Raw genomic sequence first — 14,730 nt, forward strand, 5'->3', positions numbered from 1 at the left:
GTTTTCACTTCTTTTAATCATGGGCCAGTTGCTTAACTTTGTTAAACCTCAGCTTTTCTCTCTCTTTCAATTTGTGTTTGTGTGTATGTGTATGCATAAATTATGTATAATGGTATATGTAGATATCATTCCTTTCAACTGGGCTTCTAAGTATAATCGTTCTTGACAACATAGCCAGAACTCTATCAATACTTTTTTCTTCCCTTCCTATTAAAACAGATTGGGCTGAGCAACATAATATGAAATTTAGATGAATCTTATTATTTTGTTTAAACAGTTCTACAAAAAGGATGTTTTGTGTTTGTGTTTCAGAAATCCTCCTTGTATGATTCTTGTTGGAAGGCTAGGCTAGGCCTTTCCCGGAGGTAGCCGGGAAGATCAGATGTTTCTTCTCCCAGAACTCCAGAAGCTGGCCTGAGGCGTGTGATCTAAAGTGCAACCAATCAGAGGCCTCTGGCAGGAATTTGGCTTCTACACCAAAGAAGCAGGGACAGGTGGATGGTTACTGTAGTGGCAGCATCTAGCGACCGGTGCTCAGGGGTCTAGCCCAGACAGGGCTCTAACCAGGCAATCCCCTTGGCTCCGTGTGTGTCCTCACACACCCAGTCTCCCTTGCTTTCTTTTGGTTCCCAAACATGGGACTCCAGACCCTCAGCTGATTCTGTGAGCTACCTTCTTTCCATGAAATCAATTTCTGGCCCAGTTCCTGAATTTGGTGTGTGTTGTTTGTTTGACAGGCCCAGTAGATGTTAATACTTCAATGAAGGATCTGATGTTCACAGATGTAAATTCCTCAACATCCTATTATCAGGTATATGTCTAAGCTAGAATTTAAATTCCAGTTTACTGGCTTCAAAACAATTTTTTTAAACTTATAATACAGTGTATTTTAAAAACATGTTTTTATTTTATTAATATTGTCAAATGTGTGAGCCACTCATTAATATGCTGAGTGGAAGGAGAACAGCATCTGTGTTCTACAGCCAAAATCCAACCACCACATTCTTTGTTACCTCTCCGTAAACTGAATTGACTGCTTTTTGGGCATATGTCAATGTGATTTCTTTTCTGCCGGTAGAAAAAAAATCATTCTCTTAGCTTTTCCTCCAGATGACCTTGGAGATGTTGCATGTTATTCTCTAGCAGCCACAAATCTTTCTGCAAGACAGTAACGATGTTTCACGGTGGAGATCCTCTACTGGGCAGGCCTACCTTGACATTTTGACACTAACCTTTGTCAGATGGCTTCTTTTCCCCATTCAGAAAATGCCATTAGTATCAGAAAAAAAGGAAATTGCCTTAAAATGTATTTGATCGAAAAACCGTGCTGTGTGTTTTTCTTTTTGTGTAAGAGTTTATGTAGGTGTTTCTGGCCTAAACATTTTTGACATTCTGATAACCTGCAGGATTGGAAACGCTGCTTCTGAAAGAAATGCATTGTGGAATGCAAAGAATGCCCTATTCAGGTCTTAAGTAGCACCATCTGTGTGTCTCTTAAAAATGTGGGCGCCTTGAAAAGCTTTGTCCCTGAGAGAAAACTTGGCTTCCCACACGCTGCCTAACATCGGTGATGCTGCGTGAGACGTTTTCCCTCGTGCCTTCCGATGTGAACCTTTGAGGGAGAAGGCAAGTTCCTTCTCGTAGCTGAAATCTTGGAAATAAGAACTTACTGCCTGATAAAGAAGGCAAGATCCCAGCTGTCAAAGCAAGATTTCCAAATTAAAGTGGACAGGGCCCTTCTTCGTTTGCATATAAATAGGTCCAAATAATCACCAACAGGCAGGAAGACTGCGTACATGGCCACTGCTGAGAATTTTTTTTTTAATCTATCTCTCATCTTCTTTAGTCCTTTAGAATATGATGAGGGTCAGAGGAGACTAGAGGGAAACGTTGAATGTTATTCTAGGAATTGTCCCAAATCTTCCAAGGATGCTGCTACTACTGCATTACTCAAAATAGTTTTCATTTGTAATTTAAGACTTTTCAAAAATAAATATATATTTCAACCAATCATATGTCAGACCCAAATCTCCCAAAGGAATAAATTTAAAATTTATTTTAAAATAACATATGCATAGATATGAATAAAATTTAATTATAATTAATGCTCCTTTTTCTATTTCTGCCTTGAAAATACAATTCCTTATTAAAATAGTTTAGCAACCCCTAAAACCTAAAGATCACAGGGAATGTATGATATTTATTGTACTGATTCCTGCTTTTTAATTTGAAAATTTGTAGGTATTCCCAGAGCATATTTAATACCACCAACTTTCCTGAATGTAAATTCAGTAAACAGAATCTAACCATCCTGAATGAAGAAAGCAAGTCAGTTCCAACTTCTGACAATAAGATCCTTGGTAGAATTTACAAGATTAGAAATCTTGGTTTTGTTATTAAGACATAATAAATTCTCTCCTTTTGTCTGTGTTTTGGATTAGAAACACTTGTGATTCTTCCTTGATTAATCCCAAGAGCTTCAGGTCTCTCTGTTTGCACACTGGGTTGGAACCCCTCAGTGAGGGCTGCTCTCTCAGAGTTGGCCTGCCCTCCCAATTAGAGCCCCATGCTTCCCCAGGCACATGGTGTCTGTATTGTTCATGTCTTTTGAAGCGTTGCACAGAATTTAGGGGGGTACTTAGCACACAGCAGGTGCGCCATGTTGCCAATGACCAGCATTTACACCCTTCCCACCCTGACTGGCAAGTGGAGAGTTGTCACATAGCCTCATTTTGCTCTTCTTGCTCAGTCTGGACATTTGTTTGACCTGTCAACCTTGAATTTTCACTCCTTACATCTCTATCAACAGATTTCCTAGATTATATGCTTTGTCCTTTGGGGCAAGGCGCTAAAAATTACTCCAGACCTCAGTCTTCTTGCCTAGAAAATGAGGGATTTTACAGAATGATTTCTCAGCATTCTCTCAGGTGAAAATTCTAGGAGTTCATGATTTTCAGTGGCCTACCAGGTATCTATCTCAACCCGGATGTCCTGGCATATTTAATTTATCAAGTCCAAATGCCTTTTCCCTTCAACATCTCATTCTTGTCCTTATTTCCTTTGATAGAATTGAAAGCTTTTCCCTCTTCAAATCCCTCTTCTCTCTGTGTTCAAATCCAATCAGATGTGTGGCCCTCCAGCTTCTAACTGCACTCTTTCCAGTTATATACACTTCCTTTCTGCTAACACTGAGACTGTCTGATTCAAGACATTAGGACTTCTTTTAATAGATTATTAATTTTTCTCTTTACAGTTTCTTTCCCATGCAAACCTACCATACACATTGCTGCTGGACCACATCTCCAGATGATTGCATCATTTCCTTCTGTGGTATTCTATTATCTACCTAATTAAATTGATAAATATTTGTATATACTTTGTAACAACATCCCAAACTACCTTTCCAGGTATTTGCCTCCTCTTCCCAATACGTTTCCTATGCTCCAGGCAAATAATACCTCACCAGATTTCCTTAGTCCAGGCCTTTACTTATGCCATTTACTCTAACTGAAGCTTTCTGTCATCTCTGCCTCTCAAATCTTGTCTATCCTATAACTGTATCTCAATTGACACCTTTTCTGTAAAAAATTTTGATTCTTCTAATCAAATGTGACCATGATTTCTTTTAAATTGCCACGATATTTTATCCTATTATTATCTTCATTGTGGGTATCGATGTACTTATCTCTCTTAAAAGCTTTTAAACACCCTAAGTCTTGTAATTGTGTTGTATTCATCTTGCTGTTCTTTGGGAATTCTTTCTTAGTAACGTGTTCATAGACATTCAGGATGGATTTGTTGAAGGAAATTGAAGTTAAGTTTAATGGGTGGTCTGAATGATTATTTGGTTGCAAACTATAGAAACTCACTTAAAATATCTCAGGCAAAGAAGAACTTTCTGAAAAGGAATGTGTCATAGTTCCCAAGGGCAGACAGATTTCTCTGATTGCAATAGTGTGTATGTTTCAATACTGCCTTTTTTCTTTCTCTCTCTGTCTCTCTATCTCTGTCTCTTTCCAGACTATCAGCTTCTCTGTGCCCAGGATAACAGAGCCCAAGTGATGGCCTCCTTGCTCAAACCTCCAGCAGAGATTAGCTAGAGTCTCTGAGTCCCAAACCAAATTCTCAGAAAGAAATTTGATTAGTTCCTCCGTTCAGGTGTCTAACCCTGACCCACTAAACTTTGAGTAGGGGAGATAGTCTTAGCCAGCTACCGTCTCATTAAGGGCATTTGAAGTAAACTCTGAAAAGGGGGCAAAGACAGGGCAGTGGATCAATGTCAGGTATCAGAGAAAGGGCCACAGGCTGGCACACACCCTAAGACGAAGCAGTCTAGTGTTGAGGAATCTAAATTTGACTCTGTACATATACAGGCTTTCATAATTATTCTAAATTTCCTGTGGACCTGCAAAAAGACTGCAGAGCCTTTATCTTCCATGTGACTGCCTGTACCTTTCTTTCTTATTCTGCATGGAACATTGCATCATTACCCCCAGTCATTTGCTGTATTTAAATCTTATGAGAAAGGTATGACTCCAAAAGAGTGATAGGTGTGGCTGTTTGTACATGGTACTGTCTGAAATCAAGCAGATAAACAGCCAATTAAGGTTTAGGGGGAATTGTACTACGGAAAGAGCCACCAACCTGGATTATAATAGACTGTGAGGTTAAAACCAGGTTTGCTGTCCCAACCTTCTACAGAAGGAAGCCGGTTGAGAAAGTTACGCAGCCCCACAAAAGGCACATTTCCAACACTGTCTTCATATGTGGACCAGGATCATCTGAGAAAGAACGACCCTTTCAGAGAGTGGAGCCAAGACCCCATGGAGAAAATGGTCTAGGCAGCTCCTCCCAGGGAGCAGACCCAAGGCTTAATCAAGGTACATTCCCTGTGCCCAGGAAGATGACACTTGCAAAGTCTGACCAGCAATATTTCAGAATTGCTATAGTCCAGTGACTGCTGTGTGTCTCTCATCTTCCCCTTTCTTATTGGGGCTATTTTTTGTGGTTATCTCATCCCTTATTCAACTGTCGTGTATGTGTCACAGGGGATGCAGGGTACTTGCTTTAACTGCGTAGTCTCTGGATCAAAAGGATCCCCACCTTGCCCTGATATAGATAATATCATAAAATTTCAGACAGTGAGCCTGTTGCTATGATTGGATCGGAGTGGACATTATAGTCTCTTTCTTGGAGTGAGGGAGAGTATATTTTATTCAAGGAAGGGACAGAAACAAAAATTTGTGACTAAAGGGTAGAGTAAGTCATGTAACAAAAGTCCTGTAAGAAAAATTATATTGTCCCTCATTATTGGCTGCCACTCCACATAAGAAGATAATTTCTCTCCATGTCTGGCTGTCAGGCTTGACTATGTGATTTGTTTAAGTCAATGAAATGAATCGTCATTTATGATCAACATAATTCACTGCTGCACAGACGCTTGAAGTGTTATCTCATGGGTCTACCATTGGTCCTTTTTCTCTGGCACCAAACTGTATGTCCTGGATGGGAGCTTCTCCTTCAGTTTTGGGTCCTGAAAGGCATCATGGAGCACAAGCATTGTCAATCTGTGTATGACTAGTAATATGAGTGAGAAGTAAACATTAGGTGCAGTAAGCTTGGAGATTTGGGAATTTTTGTTACCGCAGCATAAAAGTTTTGGAGTGCAACCTGGCTCATGAAGCAGTTTATAAAACAGTTTACAAATGTGAAATCTCTTCTAGATTTGCCACTTTGAGTGCTCAAGCTCTAAAAATCCTAAGAGATGAAATTAAAAACGTCACTCGGTAGTTTTCAATTTCTTTTATTCCTTCTTCTTTCCTTCTTTGTTGCTTCCTTTCTCCCCTCCTTCCATCCTTCTTTTTTCAAGCAGTGGTACCATTAAAAAAAAAAAATCTCGTTAAGAGGATTAATATATAAATATCTAAAGTTGAACCGTTCTGGAAGTAAAGGAAGAGAGTGGGGGAAGTGAGGGCTGAACCTTTCTCCCTGGCTTCCTCACGGACCCCTCCCCACACTTGATATGCTTGAGGAACACCCTATTAGGTCCCTTCAGGGTAGAGTGTAAAAGAAGTTTAAGGTCCGAAGAAGGAAAGTAATGAGCCTACAGCCTCACAGCCTTTTTGTGAGCCCCGTGGGAAACCATGAAATGTAGTGGACTTAGGAAGGAGACAGACGTGGGTTTGAATCTTTGCTCTGCTACTGATTAAATGTGACCATGGGCCACCTCCTCAATCTTTCCAAGTCTCTGTTTTTTCATCTATAAAAAGGGGACACTCAAACCTGCTTCATACAGCTGTTGAGAGGCTTCAATGTAGCATTGTGCTTGCATAAAAGATATTATTATTTGCTCCCTGTTCTTGATCCTCTTTTTTTTTTTTCCAACACACAATGCTTCACTACAATCTTGGAAATTTTATCAAAAAATACATTTGAGGTAGCTAATTCCTCATCTTTATTTCATAAGGGTGGACACTGGCTTGTCCACGGTCGTGTTGCTAGAACTAGAACCTGGAGCTCCTGTTCTCCATATGTATCAAACTGCTGTGGAGTCTCTAAAGATCCCTGGGATTAGAGGTGCATGAAACCTCATTGCAGTTACTGAAAGGTCCCCCTTATGTTGGAGTGAACGACAGGTAGTTTTCATTTTTCTTCATTCCTCTGACATTCCAGGACTGAAATGTTTCCAATTAGCTCAGCAGAATCCAGCAAAGCTTATCAGAAACAGAGAAAACTGTACTTTGGGGTTCAATCTGTAATTGATTTTGAAGTACCATAAAATGCTAGTGTGAAAGAGCCAGTTCCCCGTTTCCCTGAAGACTTTTACTGCCCAAATGACAGACGGTTGGCTCTATAAAATGAGGGGACTGAGACCAGCCACTTAAAGGATAGCCACCACATCTCTTCTCTGGGGTAAAAGAAACGGATGTGACTTTAACATCAGAGATTGCCCTGCCAGCAGCAAGAGGGCCTGAGAAAGAAACCTGTGAGCACTGCAGCTCTGTGTGTCAGTTTTATCAGAAGAGCACATGGCTTGCATGACTTGGGTCCCAGGTGTGTCCCTGATCTGCTAGGCTTCTCAGTCATGTAACAGCAAGATTTCACTTCCAAGGTAGGAAGCGAGTGCATTTGGGTGTGACCAATTAGGCATTACCTTGGCAGGTCCCAGCTTGTCATTTTAGTAAAGCCCTTTGGGGCTGAGAAGTTTGCTCAGAATAAGACAAGTGAAATTGCAAATTCTTTAGAAGATGCACCCTCTGCCTGCTAGGTCTTGGGATTTTTCTCTCTGTGGGACTTAACACAATGCCCAGAATGCCAGGAAGGCACTGGGCTAAATGCTCTCTTGAAGACCTTCCATGTCCAAGTTTGTTTGTTGCTGTAGACAAGGAGATATTTAGGTCTTTTCTTCCAGTTTCATTTCAGCTCATTGTAATGGCATTAAGAATCTGGAATGGAAATACATGCTTCCTTGATTCTTTTGTTCCATTTTGAAAGCTGTCTGGGGTCCTGATAACTCATCAGCCAGTGATCTTCCCCTAGAACCGGAGACACTTCCCTGGCACACTTGGGCTGAAGTGATGTGTTTGCACCTCTGTCTCTTAGAGCAAAGCGATGACACTGGGCGTGGGGGTGAGGTGGTGCAGGGCGGTGCCCGTGCTAGTTTAGGTCCTGTGAGCGAACTGGGAGAGTGGCCTCATGTTCCTCTTTTCTGAGGCCTTGCTGGCATCTCCAGTGACAAACAACTTCCCGCAGGTTATCTGTCATCTCACCTTTGTCCTCTGTTGGTGAGGCAACTTTCTTTAGAGTTCCATGCTGTGGCAAAGGGATGTGAACGGACAGCCCCAAAGGAAATAAATGTTGCCAAGTTCCGCGTTACAAACAGGTATCAGTGCTTCCAGAGAGAGCCTAAGAATAAGTTTGGACGGGTTCCAATACGCTTTCGTTTAACTTTACTGTTTAACTTACCTCAATAAGCCTTTGTCTTCTCTTTGGAAAAAATGGGAAAGTATTCATACCTCATTACTAGCTCTAACTGATAGAGAGTGGGCGTTTAATAGCCGTTAGTTCCCTCCGCACTCCTGACGTCATTGAAATGATCATGGAAGGCTCAGCTTAACAGATTTTGGAAGGCTCCCTATAACCACTTGTTTTTAGATTGGCTTTCTTTTTTTATTGTCTTTGCCTTTTTTTTACTTCAGCACTATTTTATTTTATTTTTTATTTTTATTTTTTTTTAGTTTTTTGGGCTTTCTTTTTGAAATTTTGTATTTTATTTTATTTATCTTTTTATACAGCAGGTTCTTACTAGTCATCAACTTTATACACATCAGTGTATACATGTCAATCCCAATCGCCCAATTCAGCACACCACCATCCCCAACCCCCGGCCGCTTTCCCCCCTTGGTGTCCATACGTTTGTTCTCTACATCTGTGTCTCAACTTCTGCCCTGCAAACTGGTTCATCTGTACCATTTGTCTAGGTTCCACATACATGCGTTAATATACGATATTTGTTTTTCTCTTTCTGACTTACTTCACTCTGTATGACAGTCTCTAGATCCATCCATGTATCAACAAATGACTCAATTTTGTTCCTTTTTATGGCTGAGTAATATTCCATTGTATATATGTACCACACCTTCTTTATCCATTCCTCTGTCGATGGGCATTTAGGTTGCTTCCGTGACCTGGCTATTGTAAATAGTGCTGCAATGAACATTGGGGTGCATGTGTCTTTTTGAATTATGGTTTTCTCTGGGTATATGCCCCGTAGTGGGATTGCTGGATCATATGGTAATTCTATTTTTAGTTTTTAAGGAACCTCCATACTGTTCTCCATAGTGGCTGTATCAATTTACATTCCCACCAACAGTGCAAGAGGGTTCCCTTTTCTCCACACCCTCTCCAGCATTTGTTGTTTGTAGATTTTCTGATGATGCCCATTCTAACTGGTGTGAGGTGATACCTCATTGTAGTTCTGATTTGCATTTCTCTAATAATTAGTGATGTTGAGCAGCTTTTCATGTGCTTCTTGGCCATCTGTATGTCTTCTTTGGAGAAATGTCTATTTAAGTCTTCTGCCCGTTTTTGGATTGGGTTGTTTGTTTCTTTAATACTGAGCTGCATGAGCTGTTTATATATTTTGGAGATTAATCCTTTGTCCGTTGATTCGTTTGCAAATATTTTCTCCCATTCTGAGGGTTGTCTTTTCGTCTTGTTTATGGTTTCCTTTGCTGTGCAAAAGCTTTGAAGTTTCATTAGGTCCCATTTGTTTATTTTTGTTTTTATTTCCATTACTCTAGGCGGTGGATCAAAAAAGATCTTGCTGTGATTTATGTCAAAGAGTGTTCTTCCTATGTTTTCCTCTAAGAGTTTTATAGTGTCCGGTCTTACATTTAGGTCTCTAATCAATTTTGAGTTTATTTTTGTGTATGGTGTTAGGGAGTGTTCTAATTTCATTCTTTTACATGTAGCTCTCCAGTTTTCCCAGCACCACTTATTGAAGAGACTGTCTTTTCTCCATTGTATATCCTTGCCTCCTTTGTCATAGATTAGTTGACCATAGGTTCAGCACTATCTTATAATATACTTATAATATACTTTTATATGCTTTAAAATATTCTTTCATACAGCACAATTTGCTTTCATAATGTACTACAGTTCCACTGTCGAGTAGCTGTAAGTCTGAGTGCATTAATACGTACAGCCCAGAGGATGTGAAAATTCTGGCTCCTTTACCTGGGGGTCCATTTGTGTTGTACCTCATGTTGCAGGGATATGGGGCCTAGGCAGCTGCAGGCTTAGTGTGCTAGACCACGCAGTGGAGGATAATAGGGACAGTGGCCCATGTGGTGTTGTCCATAGTTTAGAGTTTCACTGAAACTGAGTATCTCAGTGTGGGGACTGCAGAACACCAACAGAATCACGTATGTTCATTTTTTTTTAATCTTAGTTCCATGGACACGTTAAATTAAAATATTCTCCATGGATAAATCCTGGGAATCTGACTTTCTTTTTAACAACTAGTATGATTCTTGTGAATAAAGTTTGGGAAGCAGTACTTACTTCCTGTCGACATAAGAAATGAAAACCCTAAATTAATGGACTGCCTGCCTTTGGCTAACAAAATAAGATAGTACCAGAGTCTCCAAGTACAGTGGGGTTATACCAGACAGGAAACAGGAATTTACCTCATAAATATAGTATGTTTTCCTGGCATTTCGAATTTATTCAAGAATTTTGGAGAAAAGTGACAAAATTTACAATAGTATTTAAAATTTTTCAAAATGAATATATTATAGAGCAGAATATATGATGCACATGACTTAAATAAAAATGACTTCAAAGAAATATAAAACTTGTGGCAAGCTTTTTTAGACTTCTCCCCAGGCCCCCTGGTATGGCCACCCTCCTCCTGGTAGGGTCACTTTGCAGATAAAGAGTAGGATCCACTCTTGTGGGGGATTTGGATGACAGCATCAAGAGAAATAACAGCAAATGATCTTTTGAAATGTGCAATAAAACATTTATTAACAAAACACTCAAACAGTATTTCCATTCTCCTCTTTTATTAGAAGAGCAAATATCAAGTCCCTAATTCAATAACAGATTTTTAAAATTTAACTTTTCAAGTATGCCTGAGAGGCAGTGAAATTCCATCCCGTATCATCTGTCTTCTGTACCTGTAGCCCTTCCCAGAGGCACCTGGGCTCCTGCAGATGACTATGGAGCTGTGCAGAGTCCTCTTTTAAACTGGAAACCTCCCCCTCTCTTCAATTGGTAATCCGTCACCAAGTTTTTGGAGTCTCTTAAATAACTTTAAGTGCTCTCCCTCCGTTTTGAAGACATCATTTAAAATGGAAATGTGATGTCTTTCCACTTTTAGTTTCTATCACCCGCACAGTACAACTCAGACCACATACTATTGCATATGTGCTGTGACTCCACCCTTACCTTTTCAGGCTCACTTTTCATCAGTGTCCCATGTGTCCCCGTTCTTCTAACTGTGCTAAGCCACTTGCAGAGCCTCAAGTATGTCCTTTCATGGCTCTCTACCATTTCATGTGCTGTTTCCCACCTGGCGTACCTTTCTTACCAATAAACTGAAATCGCCTTCCCTCTAAAGTTTTTTGATGCCGTTCTCCCACCCCTAGCTATTAGTGGTAGCTCCTGCTATGTTGTCCCCATAATACTGTGAAAACGACTATTTCACAGAAATAAACACTCTGTATTCTAAATATTTATTACTAAGTAATGCCTATTCTTTTTTTAAGTTTTTTAAATTTTTATTTATTTATTTATTTATGGCTGTGTTGGGTCTTCGTTTCTGTGTGAGGGCTTTCTCCAGTTGTGGCAAGTGGGGGCCACTCTTCATCGCGGTGCGTGGGCCTCTCACTATCGCGGCCTCTCTCGTTGCGGAGCACAGGCTCCAGACGCGCAGGCTCAGTAATTGTGGCTCACGGGCCCAGTTGCTCTGCGGCACGTGGGATCCTCCCAGACCAGGGCACGAACCCGCGTCCCCTGCATTGGCAGGCAGATTCTTAACCATTGCGCCACCAGGGAAGCCCAATAATGCCTATTCTGCTGGAAGTTTCTTGAAGGCATTACTACCTAGAATTCACCTTTCTATCTTTAATAGTAAGCTGAGATATTAGCATTTAATAGATGACAAAAAATATTGATTTAAGAAATATCAAAATATGCGAATTATTTTAAATCTACACATACAAAGAAATAGAATTTCAACTTGTTAAAATACTAGGCAGACATGGTCTTTTGGAAGCAGACCAATGTAGGTTTTAACTTTATATTTCTGAACACTAGCTTTGTGATTTGAGCAACTTACTTAACCTGTCTAAGACTTTTTCCTCAAATGAGTTTTTTTTTAAAATAATACATACTTCATAGGCTTATAGTGAAGACAAATAACAGACTTTTTAAGAGTTAGCATTATATTTGCCACAGTAGTCAATAAAGTTTATTTCCTTTCTTCCCCTTTCTAAAGGCTTGAGTAGAAAAAGCGTTTGTTTAATCCCAAGTCAACCAGAATGTTAAATTAAGTGGAAACCCAAACCCCCAGTTCTCTAAACATTGTGGTTAATTGTTATTGCTGTGTATGTTCTGATAAACAACAAAGGCCTGGGGTCTGTATTTGTGCTGATGTGGAGTTGGAACTGTTAAGTCCCAGACCAGAGTTCTTTATGATACACAAGAGCATCCTTATCCACTGTCCTGAAAACTTCCCATATTTTCCATAGTCTGGCCCAGCTCCCAGAGCTCACAAGATAGGTCCAATAATTAAGCCTGTCAGAAATCTGTAAGATTTCAGCTGTATCTGTGCAAAAATGACCTTGCACAGCTGGTTTGGTAACTGTGATACACTGGGAAATTTCTCCATCCAACATGTTTCCGAACCTGCTTCCACCCATGGGGACAGGAAGAGCCAGTCAGAATGGAATGACATTAATCTTGACCATGTGGGAACAGCAAGTAGTTCAGAAGTTGGAAATTCTCCACACACAGACACTGAAATTATTTTGCTTATGGGTTAGCATAGGCTGTTTTGGCTTGTTTCATTTTTAAACAGAGAGACTTCATTTTTCAAAAAGATATATGAATTTCCAAGGATTTTCTGACCATGTTAGTTTTCTTGATGGGGTTGGAAACTTGTGTGAGAACTTGAGACAAGTAGGACCCACTCGAAATAGGAGCTCTGGGCTCTGAGTCTTATCTGGAAAGCTACACACTAAGGTCCTTATGCATCCAGTGAGATGTAACTTGGTGAGATTGTTTGGAGATCATGGGCGTTTATTTTAAAGAAAAGACTGGGAATATTTTTGCAAATGAGGATTGTGAGCAATCTAGACAAACTAAATTGTCAAAAGCTTGCTAAGATTTAACTAAAGGTAGTGAAGGCAATGGGAATAGGAAGATGGTCCCAAAAGATACATTAACTTGTTATTTTAGCCCAAATATTCTGACCCTGACCTTTGGGCCTCATGGCAATTCTGGACCAAAGGAAATTGCTCACACTTTTCTATGGATTATTTAAGAAGTGGATGCCAACTGTCGCTATTTTGCTTTAGGAACATGAGCTACTAGTGTAAGTTTCTAGGGAGTGACAGAGGCATGGTCCAAATGCCAGAATCTTCAGTGTGCACTGAGACTTGACTTCTCATAATGCAGGGGAAGTTGGAACTTCATTTCAAAGACCTTTTTTTATGGAGACTTATACAAAATATAAGGGAACTCCCCCAAATTGTGTACATGCAACCAGAAGTGAGAAAAGTGCTGCCAGTGTAAAACCAAAGTGACTTCTTAACCATATAACCTTGTCAGGCATCATATGTTTTATTTACTTACTCTTTTCTTATGATAATTTTTTCAGCAAGGAACTGAGGAGTACTTCCTGTTGAGAAAGTTTCATGTTTGTCTTGCCAATAATTCTTTATGAGTTTAAATGTTATAATTAAAAGTTGGGGAGAAAAGGAAAAAAGGTTAAACCAGCCTGAAAACTCTTTGCTGCTTTGACAGCTGACTCTAAGAAAGGTTTTATGCTCACATGATAGCTTAGGTATGGTGCCCCTGGTAACATATATACTGTTGACTCTATTTTATCAGACAGTAGCATTTATCTCTCTCTTCAATTTACATTTGTAGCTACTTTACATTCATAAAATCATCATAACTAAGCCTGGAGCTAAGGCTTGCATGCCTGCCTCTCACTTTACCCACTCCACCGACAGGAACATTTCCCTTATATTTATTATAAAATCATAATATGTGTGTAGAATAAAAATAAATAGCCCAAAAATATTAAAATGAAAAAGTAAAAAAATCTTCCACTAACCATAGCCTTACTCACAAGAGGCAACAAATTTTTACTCTTTCTGATCTTGTTTTCTGTGGTTATAGTCACAACACTAAATTACATGTTTGAAACTTGATTTGTTAGTTTGTCAGTTTTAGACCTTGTCTACTTACTCCTGAATATGAAAAATGAAGAATTTAGTCCTATCTCTGTCTCTTTCATTCTCGATCTGTTACTAATCTTTTTCCCTTTCTTCTAGGGATTAACTTTACAATTATTAAGCAATATACATAAATGTGTCTTGGCCCATCACCTTAGACAGAATCCATTGACTTTACACTGTCGTAGATGAGGAATAAATGCATGAGTGTCTTCTCCTACTTCTCTCCCTACATTTCTCCCTCCCAAACTTTGTTGGTTGTACCTTTGCTTTTCCATTGCCAAAATTTATTTCATGTATTCTTCTCTATAACTGTAATGATGTTTTCTACTTTAAATTGATTAAAAACCAATAAGCAGTATTTACAATAATACGTTTGCACTGCCAGAACCAAGTAGTATGATTATGCTCAGAAAAAGAAATATAATCCTATGTTATTAAGCTTTTCACTTGAATGACAATGTTCGATGTTTCAAAATCAAATGGAGTTTCTTTCTCTGTACTCCAAAATTGGCATAAAAGTCAGGTCAAATTTTACTTAACTTCATATTTGGGCCATACTTTTCTTGCACAAGATTTGGTTTTTTCATACAAGAGATGGGGAAGAACAGTTTGCCCAAGCTATTCCACAGACTCATTAGCAGCTGCCCTGATTACAACCCTTCCTCCTTTCTGGCTTCAGCATCATCCGGATCTGCTGGGCACCTCCCAGGGAAGGTAGCTGCCCCTCCCAGCATCACCGACTCCTATGTATCTTCAG

This window comes from Balaenoptera musculus, chromosome 7, assembly GCF_009873245.2.
Source record: "Balaenoptera musculus isolate JJ_BM4_2016_0621 chromosome 7, mBalMus1.pri.v3, whole genome shotgun sequence".
NCBI classification, from domain to species: Eukaryota; Metazoa; Chordata; class Mammalia; order Artiodactyla; family Balaenopteridae; genus Balaenoptera; species Balaenoptera musculus.